Source organism: Marmota monax, unplaced genomic scaffold, assembly GCF_021218885.2.
Source record: "Marmota monax isolate L192 unplaced genomic scaffold, Marmota_monax_Labrador192_F-V1.1 WCK01_AAM20220418_F8-fsc00145, whole genome shotgun sequence".
In the NCBI taxonomy this organism is placed as follows: Eukaryota; Metazoa; Chordata; class Mammalia; order Rodentia; family Sciuridae; genus Marmota; species Marmota monax.
Window position 1 is genome coordinate 5,659,263 of NW_026695201.1, and position 15,190 is coordinate 5,674,452.

A 15,190-nucleotide genomic window follows, 5' to 3' on the forward strand; every position below is an offset into this window, starting at 1 on the left:
TGTGAACATTCTTTTTATTTTTCTGCAGAATTTTTCCAACCTTGATCAGCTGACAATCTTGAGAAGGTAGGTAATTGTGTGGTTTCTGTTATCTGAGAATCAAAGTTAGCCCTAAAGTAATTTCAAAGGCCTTTAAAAAAAAAAAACTACACTGATCTATGTATTAACAATTGCTTTTAATCAATTTCAGGTAGAATAAGCTTATGCAAGCATATCTGTCATTTAGTGTTTCAAATTCAATTGCCTTTCTCTCTCAGTTACCAGCACACAAAGTCAATTTTTATAAACAAAATATGAATTCCCCTCCTTACTCACTGCCTCCCTAAAATATCTATTGGAAATCACTATGTATCTTGAGTACATATCTAAAAACAGAGCTATGTTTATGACTATCCTTTAACCTTCTTAACTCAGATGTGTTCTTCATCTTGTTACTTTGCTTACAACACACTTGTGATATTTTCTGCATGGAATTTCCTTGTAACAGATCCTTGTTCTTTGGAAGTCCCATTGATCCATTATTTGGTATAATGGAGTTACATTGATCAATTAATTTGTTAGAAGAGAGATATGCTTTCAAATATAACTTTTCTTGTGTGACCTTGGATAATACGCTGCTTACTGGGAATTATGGTAGTAGCCAAGAAAACAATCATTGATGAAAGAGTAAATTTAGTACCAAGTTGGGGTAAATATTTTTTTCCCACTTCTAGCAAGAAATTTATTTATGTTTCATATATACCTTATACACATAAACGAAGGTCGTTTTGTATAATATTTTAGATGTTTATATACAGAGATATGAAAAATTGTACTCTATATGTGTAATAAGAATAATGCATTCCACGGCTTTCATGTATTTAAAAAAATTAAATCAATAAAAGATTTTTAAAAATATAATATTTTCAATATGCCTGTTTTTAAGTTTTTTTTATTTATTATTTTTAGTTTTAAACGACAGTAGTGTCTATTTTGACATACTTATACAAGCATGGAGTATATATCTAAAGGTGTTTTTTGACATAAAAGAGGAAATGACTGAATGTATCCTCAGGATATTCGCTATCACAGGGGCTTTCTTGCCTTTTCTTCCTTACTGAAAACCTACTTCCCCATCCGCACTTATAACAAGAGAAATGCAAATTAAACCCATACAGAAGTAACATCTCTCATTTATACTGGTAAAAATAAGAAGCTTGAAAATATATTGGATTGGTCATGGTGGGAGTAAATAGAATTTCTCATGTATTATTGTAATGGCACCCCCTTTTCCCACAGAAAACTGGGTTTCTCCAGAAATCTTCACCATGGCTGATTTTAGGACTGGCAACAAAAGAGTCTACGCAAAAGAGTTCAATGTAGATAAACTTCCTATTTTCATATTGCCCTATTTTACTTGGCCACTGGCCAGGAAGAAATCAGCACTCTAGGTGCTGGACACCCCCTTACTAGTTTTTCATAATCATATCCAATATAGTAGTTTGTAGAAATGTGCAAACAAGGCCTCTGGCCTTGAGCTGAGCTTCACAGAGAGATGTCTATATTTTTAAGATAAGTTACCAATTTGGCTCCATAGTAACAGCTGGCAGGGGAAGAAAGAAAGGGGAGAAGAAGCTCTCCCCTTCTCAGGTGCTGTCCTGGAAGTGTTAACTTGCCTGAAATAGTGAAAGAAAAAGCTGCTTTTATGTGAATTTCTGCAGACTGTGAACTTCTGAGCCCCTCCCCTTACATGCTGGGTATAAAAATCTGAAACTACCTGAACTCGGGGTTCAGGGGATTGATTGATTACAGCAAAAGCTGTTCCCTCTGAACCTGGCTGCAGCCAAATAAAACTGTTTCCTGCTATCTTCAGTGCCTTGCCTCTTTGTCCCTACAACATTATTAGTTGGAATACTAAATAGTTGCAACTCCAATTGAAGAGAGCTTGGCGATATCTAGTAAAGTTACTTATATTTATCTTCTAATAGAATAATCTCCATTCTAGGAATCTAAAAAAAAAATTACACAGACAAAAATAGAAAAAGATTCATGCATATTGTAGGAAGAGATTACAAGCAACCCAAAGACTGGTGAATGGAAGATTAAGTGAATAAACTGAAATGCATCTAAATAATGCAATATTACTATACAGAGCTAAAATAGGGTGAGGAAGATCTTTATATACTCATTTGGACCAATCTTTAGAATACATAGTTTAGGTAGAATAGTAAAGCTCATAATAGCATGTAAAGTATGGGACATATCAACAAATATATCAATCTTTATATTTTCTCAAATTTGCACAAAACCCACTGGAAGAATAGAATTAAAACCAAGTAAAAATAAGAAGTCTATCTATGAGGACAGGGAGGAAACATGCATACAAGTGAGACTTCTCTAAGTGAAACTTATTATATAGTTTTGAATACGAAATCATGTAATTGCTTTATTAAAAATTTAAAAACTGTAAAAAGGCATGTCTTTTCTTTTTTCTTTTTTTGGTACTGGGGATTAAAATCAGAGGTGCTTAACCACTGAGCCACAACCCCTGCCCTTTTTTAAATATTTTATTTACAGACAGGGTCTTGTTAAATTGCTCAAAACCTTGATAAGTTGGTGAGGTTGGCATTGAACTTGTGATCCTCCTGCCTCAGTCTACCAAGTCACTGGGACTACATGTGTGTGTAACCCTACCCAGCAGCAATTGATGAAAACTTTAGGAAAACATTTAATAATTACCTTTCCAAAAGATGGATAAAACTTTTACTGCTTGAATCCATTGCATCCCTAATAGAAGGTTACCCAGACATTGAGCACCTTATTTTTTGATGCAGCAGGAAACATACAACACTACTATGAAGGATGTTTTCCAAAAAATTGATCCTGAAACTAATCATACCCTTATAACTAACTTCTAGTTTATGGGAACAAAGCAATAAATTAGAATGCATTATGAAGAAGCAGATGAGCCAATCCAATTCCTGAATAGAACAATGAATTTGTCTATTTATAAGTCATAAGAACTTAGTCAGATATGGGGTGAGGCCAGCTCTAATTTGAAAGAGATTTATGAGTATCTTGTTTGGATTCTGGTTTGAAAAAATTAAATATAAAAAAGAAAATTCCTGCCATTGGGGAAACTTAAGCATTGGTTCCATATTAGATGATATCAAGGAATTATGTTTAATTTTTTTCAGGTGAAGTAGTGGCAATATATTTATGTGAATTAAGCCATAAATTTTGGAGACATATATTAAAGTGTTATGTCTGACCCTGAGTGATTATGTCTGGGGCTCATTATATGGATGTCTTTATTTCTTGTGCATGTTGAAAACAGTTTCACAAAAAAACCCTTCTGTTCCCATGTTATTCTGATTTGATGTCACCTTGAGAATAGCTTCACAGCACACAGCAACATCTTTAGTTTTTCACATGGGACCCTTTTCTCCCATCCATGGAATAAAAACTTGGTGCCAGAACATGACCCTACCCCTCTGGCCATACTTGACTGGATGAATGGTATATCCCTGATCCCCAAGATGAGTTAATTATCCAGAAATTTGGAGGACATGAAGGAAAGAAAAAGGTGGAGAGGGGATATAAAAATGGAAATAAGTTATCTAGGAATGACTTATAACAAGTATATTTTTGCACTGTATGCTGGTGGTTATACCAACAAGCAACCAGTCCACAAACGAGGCATGATATAGACACATGGACAGAAAAAGAGTCAAGAGACACCCCTGATTGGATTTCCCATAGGTTTCCACTTCCTGGATCCAGTGATTTCTAAGGTCTGGTATACTCTTGCCCTTAGATTCTTTGTCATTTAAATTAGATTCCCTTTTATAATAAATTGGTTGGCATTTTATTTTCTACTAAAGATGTCAATTAAAAGCAGCATTATAGACAAAATTCTATTACTGAGACCAGTGGAGCATGAGGCCAAATATGAGTCACATGGTTACATAAGTGAAAACAGAAACAGGACATTGTGTGTCAACACCAGAAGGTCTAAGAATATCACTAATCATGGCAATGTAGTGAGTGCTTATATTGTGCTTGTTAAAAGATGCTTGATAGGGCTGGGGATGTGGCTCAAGCGGTAGCGTGCTCATCTGGCATGCGTGCGGCCCAGGTTCGATCCTCAGCACCACATACAAACAAAGATGTTGTGTCCCTGATAACTAAAAAATAAATATTAAAATTCTCTCACTCTCTCTATTTAAAAAAAGATGCTTGATAGAGACAGACAGTATAAGATCTCCCATTTAATTTTTATGATCTTATTTTAGGAAATAGCACTTTGTCTTTCTCCTCAAAGAACTAACTCATCACAACAGCATTATTTACTGACATACTCTAAGATGGGACCCCAATATTTCTGGACTTTTCACTACTCTAAGGGATGAACCGAGTGAGAGGAAATGTGGTAGAGTGGCTAAGTACAAGGCCTTGGCCAGACTGCCTGGAGCTAAATTCTGTTTTCATTATTTAACTTTTGTGCCTGTGCTTTATAGAAAATGGAAAAGATAATAATAAATTTCACATAAAGTTGTTGATAGGATTAAATGAGGCTATTTACACAATGTACCTGGCACATAGTTAGACCTGAGTTAGCTATTATCGTTTGCATATGAGGATTCCTTTGTGTGGGAGGTGGTGTGTCTGTATGGGATGTCTGGACCTGCAATAATCATCCTGGGATTACAAGAATGTTGGCCTGAGGTCTAGATGGTCTTCGGAGAAGGGCAAGGTAAAGAGGGAGAAAGACTCTAGATCCTTGACAAGGGTCTTGAGTCACTTTTCTTTTCTTTTTTTTTTATTGGTTGTTCAAAACATTACAAAGCTCATGACATATCATCTTTCATACATTTGATTCAAGTGGGTTATGAACTCCCATTTTTACCCCAAATACAAGTTGCAGAATCACATCGGTTACACATCCACATTTTTACATAATGCCATATTAGTAACTGTTGTATTCTGCTACCTTTCCTATCCCCTACTATCCCTCCTCCCCTCCCCTCCCCTCTTCCCTCTCTACCCCATCTGCTGTTATTCAATTCTCTCCCTTGTTTGTTTTTTTCCCCTTTTCCCTCACAAACTCTTATATGTAATTTTGTTTAACAATGAGGGTCTCCTTCCATTTCCATACAATTTCCCTTCTCTCTCCCTTTCCCTCCCATCACTCGTCTCTGTTTAATGTTAGTCTTTTCCTCATGCTCTTCCTCCCTGCTGTGTTCTTAGTTGCTCTCCTTATATCAAAGAATACATTTGGCATTTGTTTTTTAAGGATTGGCTAGCTTCACTTAGCATAATCTGCTCTAATGCCATCCATTTCCCTTCGAATTCCATGATTTTGTCATTTTTTAGTGCTGCGTAATACTCCATTGTGTATAAATGCCACATTTTTTTTATCCATTCATCTATTGAAGGGCATCTAGGTTGATTCCACAGTCTATCTATTGTGAATTGTGCTGCTATGATAATTGATGTGGCAGTATCCCTATAGTATGCTCTTTTAAGGTCATCAGGGAATAGTCCGAGGAGGGCGATAGCTGGGTCAAATGGTAGTTCCATTCCCAGCTTTCCCAGGAATCTCCATACTGCTTTCCAAATTGGCCGCACCAATTTGCAGTCCCACCAGCAATGTACAAGTGTACCTTTTTCCCCACATCCTCGCCAGCACTTATTGTTGTTTGACTTCATAATGGCTGCCAATCTTAATGGAGTGAGATGGTATCTTAGGGTGGTTTTGATTTGCATTTCTCTGACTGCTAGAGATGGTGAGCATTTTTTCATGTACTTGTTGATTGATTGTATGTCCTCCTCTGAGAAGTGTCTGTTCAGGTCCTTGGCCCATTTGTTGATTGGGTATTTGTTATCTTATTGTTTAATTTTTTGAGTTCTTTGTATACTCTGGATACTAGGGCTCTATCTGAAGTGTGAGGAGTAAAAATTTGTTCCCAGGATGTAGGTTCCCTATTTACCTCTCTTATTGCTTCTCTTGCTGAGAAAAAACTTTTTAGTTTAAGTAAGTCCCATTTGTTTATTCTTGTTATTAACTCTTGGGCTATGGGCGCCCTATTAAGGAATTTGGAGCCTGACCCCACAATATTAGATCGGAGCCAACTTTTTCTTCTATCAGGCGCAGAGTCTCTGATTTGATATCAAGCTCGTGATCCATTTTGAGTTAACTTTTGTGCATGGCGAGAGAAAGGGGTTCAGCTTCATTTTGTTGCATATGGATTTCCAGTTTTCCCAGCACCATTTGTTGAAGATGCTATCCTTCCTCCATTGCATGCTTTTAGCCCCTTTATCAAATATAAGAAAGTTGTAATTTTGTGGATTGGTTTCTGTGTCCTCTATTCTGTACCATTGGTCCACCTGCCTGTTTTGGTACCAGTACCATGCTGTTTTGGTTACTATTGCTCTGTAGTACAGTTTGAAATCTGGTATCGCTATACCTCCCGATTCACACTTCCTGCTTAGAATTGCTTTTGCTATTCTGGGTCTTTTGTTTTCCATATGAATTTCCTGATTGCTTTATCTATTTCTACAAGAAGTGCCGTTGGGATTTTAATTGGCATTGCATTGAACCTGTAGAGAACTTTGGGTAATATCGCCATTTTGATGATGTTGGTTCTACCTATCCATGAACAGGGTACATTTTTCCATCTTCTAAGATTTTCGTCTATCTCTTTCTTTAGGGTTCTGTAGTTTTCATTGTATAAATCTTTCACCTCTTTTGTTAGGTTGATTCCCAAGTATTTTATTTTTTTTGAGGATATTGTGAATGGGGTGGTTTTCCTCATTTCCATTTCAGAAGTTTTGTTGCTGATATACAGGAATGCCTTTGATTTATGCATGTTGATTTTATATCCTGCCACTTTGCTGAATTCATTTATTAGTTCTAGTAGTTTCTTTGTAGACCCTTTTGGGTCTGTTAAATATATTATCATGTCATCCGCAAATAGTGATATTTTAAGTTCTTCTTTTCCTATTTTTATGCCTTTAATTTCTTTTGTCTGTCTAATTGCTCTGGCTAGTATTTCAAGAACTAAATTGAATAGAAGTGGTGATAGAGGGCATCCCTGTCTTGTTCCAGATTTTAGAGGGAATGCCTTCAGTTTTTCTCCATTTAGAATGATGCTAGCCTGTGGCTTAGCATATATAGCTTTTACAATGTTGAGGTAAATTCCTGTTATCCCTAGTTTTTCTAGTGTTTTGAACATAAAGCGATGCTGTACTTTGTCGAATGCTTTTTCTGCATCTATTGAGATGATCATATGGTTCTTATCTTTAAGTCTATTGATGTGGTGAATAACATTTATTGATTTCCGTATATTGAACCAGCCTTGCATCCCAGGGATGAATCCTACTTGATCATGGTGCACAATTTTTTTTGATATGCTTTTGTATTCGATTCACCAGGATTTTATTGAGAATTTTTGCATCTAAGTTCATTAGAGATATTGGTCTGTAGTTTTCTTTCTTTGAAGTGTCTTTGTCTGGTTTAGGTATCAGGGTGATGTTGGCCTCATAGAATGAATTTGGAAGAGCTACTTCTTTTCCTATTTCTTGAAATAGCTTGAAAAGTATTGGTATTAATTCTTCTTTGAAGGTTTTGTAAAACTCTGCTGTATACCCATCCGGTCCAGGGCTTTTCTTGGTTGGTAGTCTTTTGATGGCTTCTTCCATTTCTTCCTTTGTTATTGGTCTGTTTAAATTGTGTGTGTCTTCCTGACTCAATCTGGGCAGATCATGTGACTTAAGAAATTTATCGATATCTTCACTATCTTCTATTTTATTAGAATATATGGTTTCAAAATACTTTCTAATTATCTTCTGTATTTCTGTAGTGTCTGTTGTGATATTGCCTTTTTCATCCCGTATGTTAGTAATTTGAGTTTTCTCTCTTCTTCTCTTCGTTAGCATGGCTAAGGTTGATCTTATTTATTTTTTCAAAGAACCAACTTTTAGTTTTATCAATTTTTTCAATGTTTTTTTTTGTTTCAATTTCGTTGATTTCAGCTCTGATTTTAATTATTTCTTGTCTTCTGCTACATTTGCTGTTGTTTTGCTCTTCCTTTTCTAGGGTTTTGAGATGTAGTGTGAGTTCATTTATTTGTTGGTTTTTTCTTTTTTTGAGGAATGAACTCCAAGAAATGAATTTCCCTCTTAAAACTGCTTTCATTGTGTCCCATAGATTCCGGTATGTTGTGTCTGAATTGTCGTTTATCTCTAAGAATTTTTTGATTTCCTCCTTTATGTCTTCTGTAACCCATTGATCATTCAGTAACATATTGTTTATTTTCCAGGTGATGCAGGATTTTTCCTTCCTTCTTTTATCGTTGATTTCCAGTTTCATTCCATTATGATCAGATATGGTGCATGGTATTATCTCCACACCTTTATATTTACTAAGAGTTGCCCTATGGCATAATATATGATCTATCTTTGAGTAAGATCCATGTGCTGCTGAGAAGAACGTGTATCCACTTGATGATGGTTGATATATTCTATATATGTCGGTTAAGTCTAGGTTATTGATTGTGTTATTGAGTTCTATAGTTCCTTTATTCAGCTTTTGTCTGGAGGATCTGTCTAATGGCGAGAGCGGTGTGTTGAAGTCACCCATAATTATTGTGTTGTGGTCTATTTGACTCTTGAACTTGAGGAGAGTTTGTTTTATGAACGTTGCCGCACCATTGTTTGGTGCATACAAATTGATAATTGTTATGTTTTGTTGGTGGATGGTTCCTTTTAACAGTATATAGTGTCCTTCTTTATCCCTTTTGATTAACTTAGGTTTGAAGTTGATTTTATTCGATATGAATATGGCCACTCCTGCTTGCTTCCGAGGGCCATGTGAGTGGTATGATTTTTCCCAACCTTTCACCTCAGTCTGTGTATGTCTTTTCGTATCATATGAGTCTCCTGAAGGCAGCATATTGTTGGATTTGTTTTTTTAATCCAGGTTACTAGCCTATGTCTCTTGATTGGTGAATTTAAGCCATTAACATTTAAGGTTACAATTGAAATATGGTTTGTACTTCCAGTCATGTTTATTTATCTATTTATTTTAGTTTGGCTAGTTTTTCCTCTTTGGTTATTTTTCTCCCCCTTTACTGAGATACCTCCCACTGTTAGTTTTGGGTGCTATTTTTCAATTCCTCTTCTTGTAGTATTTTGCACAAAATGCTTTGCAGTGCTGATTTTCTGGCTGCAAATTCTTTTAGCTTTTGTTTATCCTGAAATATTTTAATTTCATTGTCAAATCTGAAGCTTAATTTTGCTGGATACAGTATTCTTGGTTGGAATCCATTATTTTTCAGTGTTTGAAATACGTTGTTCCAGGATCTTCTCGCTTTCAAAGTCTGTGATGAAAAATAAGCCATTAACCTAATTGGTTTACCCCTGAATGTAATCTGCCTCCTTTCTCTCGTAGCTTTTAATATTCTCTCCTTGTTCTGTATGTTGGATATCTTCATAATTATGTGTCTTGGAGTTGGTCTATTATGGTTTTGAATGTTTGGGGTCCTATAAGCTTCCAGGATTTGGCAATCCATTCCATCTTTCATCTCTGGGAAGTTTTCTAGGATTATTTCATTTAATAGGTTGTCCATTCCTTTGGTTTGAACCTCTCTCTATACCTTCTTCTATCCCAATGACTCTCAAGTTTTGTTTTTTTATGACATCCCGTATCTCTTGGATAGATTGCTCGTGAGTTTTAAGCATCCTTTCTGTGTTGACTATATTCTTTTCAAGTTGATAAACTTTGTCTTCATTATCTGATGTTCTGACTTCTACTTGATCTAGTCTATTTGTGATATTCTCGTTTGAGTTTTTAATTTGGTTTTTGGTTTCCTGCATTTCTAGGATTACTGTTTGATTTTTTTTTTTTAATCTCTATCTCATGGTAGAGCTCGTTCTTTGCCATTTGGATTTGTTCATTTATTTCGTTTTCAAAATATACTTTCAATTCTTGGACTTGCTGTCTCATGTCTTCTCTAATATTCCATTCCATCTGAGTTAGGTATGCCTTGAGTTCTTTCTCTGTCCATTTTTCTGATGCCTCTAGGTCCTCCTGTAGATTTAAGTTGTCCTGCATTGTTTGTAATCCTTTTTTCCCTTGTTTTTTCATGTTGTTACTTTCCAGCTCTGTTTGACTGCTGTGTTTTTGCTTTCTCCTATAAATTTGTTTTGGCTTTGTATATCTCTGTTGTCTCTCCTTTGTAGTGGGAGACTATGCCTAGAGGTGTTGGGCTTTATTGTCCTTTAAAGCTGATTCATTCAATTTATAAAAGGCTTCTGGATTCTGTATGCATATAGTGATTTGTTGTTTGTTCTTAGGACTTTATGTTTAGGTTAGGTGCTATGAAAGTATAAGGGTTAGTATGTCTTGACTACTTTAGAAGATTGCTCTACTGAAGGGGGATACTAACAGTTGATTGGATCAGGGTGTTGGTAGTAGCTAGGTATTTAGGAGCCCTATAGACAGCTTCGAAACATTCACCTATTTGCATTTAGACAATTACACATAATGGAGGACGGAATGCTTGGGATGAAAGTTGGGGGGTAGGGGAAGGAAGGTGCTCTTAAAAAGAAAGAAGGAGAGGGAGATAGATAGAATAGAGGAGAATGGAATGTACAATAAAACTTGCAAAGGGAAAGAAAGAAGGAAAAGGGGAGAGAAAAAATAAAATACGAAATAAAATTAGGTCTTAGAGATCCATTTTCTTCTCTTCCAGTAGGCGGAGCTGTGCCCTCCGAGCTGAGCTTCTGCCCTCTATGTGTCGACAGCAATCCCTGTAAGGCGGCTCCTGGGAGTCTCTCAATCCTGTTAGTCCTGAGCCGTTTGTTTCACTTCTCCAGCCCCTCCTCCCCTTCCTCCTGCCAGCCAGCCAGGTCCTGCTCACCGGAGGTGGTTCCCCAAGGATCTGGTTACACTTTCAGCCCTGCCGCATGCCCTATTTCCCGAACAACTGAGAACTCTCTCTGTCATTCATCTAAGCCCCAGTGCTGTGGAGCTGTGATCTGGGAGCCAATAGTTTAATTTTTCCGGACCCCTTTGGTGGGCACGCCCTCGGAATCTGGCGGCTAAGACCTTGGGTGTCGCCACTGGTGGTAAGGGGAGTTGGGGATCGAGAATCCCCTCTGCTTCCCTCAGCGCCTACAATCACGGCCACTCCGCTGGCGGTAGGAGGAGTTGGGGGTCAGGAGTGCCCTCTGTTTCCCTCCACCCCTACTGTCACACCCTCTCCATTGGTGGTTGGGGGAGTTGGAGGTGGGGAGTCTTCTCTGCTTCCCTCCGCCCCTACAGTCATGCCCACGCCACTGGTGGTAGGGGGAATTGGGGGTCGGGAGCCCCTTGGCCCTTACGGTCACGCCCACAGAGAGATTTTTGAAGTTTCCCGGTTGTTTGTATCTGGTGGGGGTGGGAGTCACACACCTGCTAAAGTGGATTCCGCTGGGAAGGAATCTCGTTGGATGAACTCTGGTGATGTCACCTCTCTACTATGGCGGGCCCCAGGCTCCTTGCCGGAGTGTCCGAAGGGAGGGGTGGGACTGGCTTGTCTCTGGTCTGACTCAATCTCTGGTTTTAGTTCCTGGTTCGCTATTTCATAAAGGCTTGGTTTGAGTCCCTCCACGTCGCCTGCTGAGCTGGGCGGGCGGCGGCCGTTCGCTGCGCCTGGCCCGCGGGGGCCGTTCACAGAGCCGGGTGGTTGAGTCACTTTTCCAACTGACCTAGACTTCCATTTTTTTTCTGACTTCCAGTGGGTGAGAGAATAAATTTCTTCATTGTTTAAACTACTTTAGTTGGGGCTCATTTTTTGTTTGTTTGTTTTTCTTTTTTCTTTTTATTACTCTTTTCCTACATTTTTTTGTTTAGAAATTTATTTTTTATTTGTTTTAATTAGTTACACATGACAGTACAATGATCTTGACATATCATACATTTGAATCAGATGGGATGTAATTTCTCATTTTTCTGAGTGTACAGGTTGCAGAATTACATTGGTCATGCAGTCACGTATATACCCACAGCAATAATAATGTCAAGCAAAAACAATCCTAATGCATACACCAACATTGAACATTTTAATAGTTATGGTACTATATGTATTGATTTTTTTGAATATAATTATTTATCTATTAATATAATTGTGCAGATTTTCCCACAAAAATGGTGAGTTTTTACTACCTTTTTAATCTCTCCATATATTGAACTATCAGCTTTCTAAAAGTTCCTTGAAAGAGATGATCTCTCATTTTTTCTGTCATGATTCCTCAAATAAATTTGTAAAAGCTATGCACTAACTGTACTGATGATAAAAAAAATGATGGTTGGTACTAAAGCATACAGGTAATGTGCAAGTGAACTTCTGAATATTTAAGAGGCCAATACCTATAGTACAACCATCTAACATTGTTAAGTAAGCAAAATAAAAAAGAAACACCTGAGGAGTGAAGCAAAAACAAAAACAAATCAACTTTGAAAGGGGCTGAGATACTTCAATTAAATATTAAAGGGAGATTTGGTAAGTATACATTTACAAAAATATGTGCTTAGGACATTATTCATTAGAGATACACACACACACACACACACACACACACATATATTTATGTTTGTGTGTGTGTGTGTGTGTGATATATATATGCAACACTTTTTTCTTTTTCCCCTTTTCTCCATGCAGTTTGGTTTAGGTGAACAGGCTTGAATCTTCTTGGAGGGAGAAGCTGAGTTTAACCCCCAGAGTTTTTCCCTGCAATAAGACTTGGCTACTGGATTATCTGAACTAATTCCTAGTAAAGAAGATCACATTATTTCTTGTGAAAATGTAGATGAGCAGGGGCAGGAAAATCAATGTAATTTACCTTATTCTCTATAGGAGGACCCTGTTTTATTTCCTGAGGGAATCAGATTTGTTAGGTGTATGAGTTTCTTATTGCTGCATTAACAAGTTTCCACAAGCTTAGCTACTTAAAACAACACAAATTTATTATCTCATAGTATTTCTTCCCATATAATACCAAAAGAATTGAAGCCGGAAAACATCAAAGTGATACAGAAAGAAGGCCTAGTTCTAATTCCTGTAGCTCAGTATCCTGATCTTGTTAAAGGGCCCAGATCATTTTATTCCTTTTTTAAATTGGTGCATACATTATCCAGAATAGTGGGTTTCATTACGGCATAACTGTACACACATATAACTCACTTTGATCAATTTCACTCCCTGAAACTTCCCTTTACCCTTCTTTCTTCCCTCTCCTGATCCCCTTCTTTTACTTTAATGTCTCTCTACTATGTTTATAACATTCCTTTTTACCCACTGCCAACTTTTTTTCTCTCTCTAGCTTCCACAATACTTGTCTTCTGTGACTGGCTTATTTCCCTTTAATGATGTTCTCCTGTTCCATCCATTTTCCTACAAAACACATAAGATTTTTCTTCTTTATGGCTAAAAGAATGTGGTTCATATAAACCACATTCTTTTCTTTATTCATTCATGCAATGACAGACACTTACTCTGGTTCCATAACTTGGAACCACAATAGTTAATTATCCTGTGATAAACCTGGGTATGCATGAATCTCTAAAGTATGGTGACTTCATTTCTTTAGGATAAATACTGAGGAGTTGTATAGCTGGATTATATGTTGGTTCCATTCTTAGTCTTTTGAGGAGACTCCATACTAATTTCTGTAGTGGCTATCCCAACTTATATCCCCACTTCAGTGTAAAATAGTCCCCCTTTCCCTGCGTCCTTTCCAGCATTAATTGCTATTTGTATTCTCATTGATGGCCACTCTGACTGGGGTGAGATGGAATTTCAAGGTAGGTTTTTTTTTTAATATTCTTTGTTTTATTTGTTTATTTATTTATCTATTTATTTATTTATTTGTGTGGTGCTGAGGATCAAACCCAAATGCAAGTACTCAACCACTGAGCTACAATCCCAGCCCCTCAAGGTAGTTTTGATTTGTATTTCCCTGATATCTAAAGATGTTGAATATTTTTTTTTCATACAGTTGTTGACCATTTGTACTTTTTTTTGAGAAATGTCTGTTCAGTTCATATGCACATTTATTGACTAGGTTATTTGGCTTTTTGGTATTGATTTTTCTTATTTCTTTATATATTCCAGATATCAATCTCTTTTGGAAAAGTAACTGGTTTTTTTTTTCTTCCATTCTATAGGCTGTTTCTTCATGCTCCCTGATGTGCATGTCCAAATTTACCATCCCTCCAAGACATTTTTGGCTCAAAGCCTGGGAGCTTGGGGCTCCAACCAGCCTTGGAACTCATTCAGGGACAGTCCCTACCTCTTTGGGCAAGCCTTGATATAGGATCTAACTGCTTGTGACTTGGGAAATAGCACTCTCTTACAGTTAAATACAAGTCTTCCCTACCTCCAGGGAAACTGCTCCTCCATCCTCATTGAGCAGATCATTTCCAGGTTTGGACTTCCCACCTCCATCCCGTCGACAATGGTCCAGCCTTCACTTCTCAGGTTATTCAACTAGTCTCCAACATCACTTGGAGGCTGCACATCCCCTACAGACCCCAGTCATCGGGTAAGGTTGAGAGGGCTAATGGCATTCTCAAGGATCATCTCCCTAAACTTGCTATTGAACTCAGGCTGTCCTAGCCCAATCTCTTGCCATTGCTCCTCATCCAAATTCAGGCCCCCTCAGGTCTTAGCTCCTTTAGGCTACTCTATGGGCACCCTTTTTTTAATCAACCAAAGCTTTCCAGTCACTCCTCCTCCCCTTGAGTCCGACCTGCCCTATCTCATGCTTCCACACAAACTCCTAAGGGAGCACGCAGACCGGTGTCTTCCTGCGCCATCAGTTACCTCAATCCCAGCACAACCACAAACTGAATCAGACCCTCTTCAACTGGGTGACGTAGTCTTACTTTGAGAGCTGCATCCTCAATCATTGGAACCTCTCTGGATGGGACCCCATACAGTCATACTTACTATCCCAACAGCGGCCAAGTGTGGGAGGCAGTTTCACTGAATGACTAGCATTTTCCTTCCCGTGATTGGTAGAGGCTCTGTCAGTTACTTTCATAGTGATCTGGTCACCTTTGTGGTGGCCTAAGATGCTGCCCTGATCCTTGAAGTAGCAGAATGTGTCTTCATGCATAGGCGTGCCTTCCTGCAGCCCCATGGATCAAGCTGCACTCACCTGT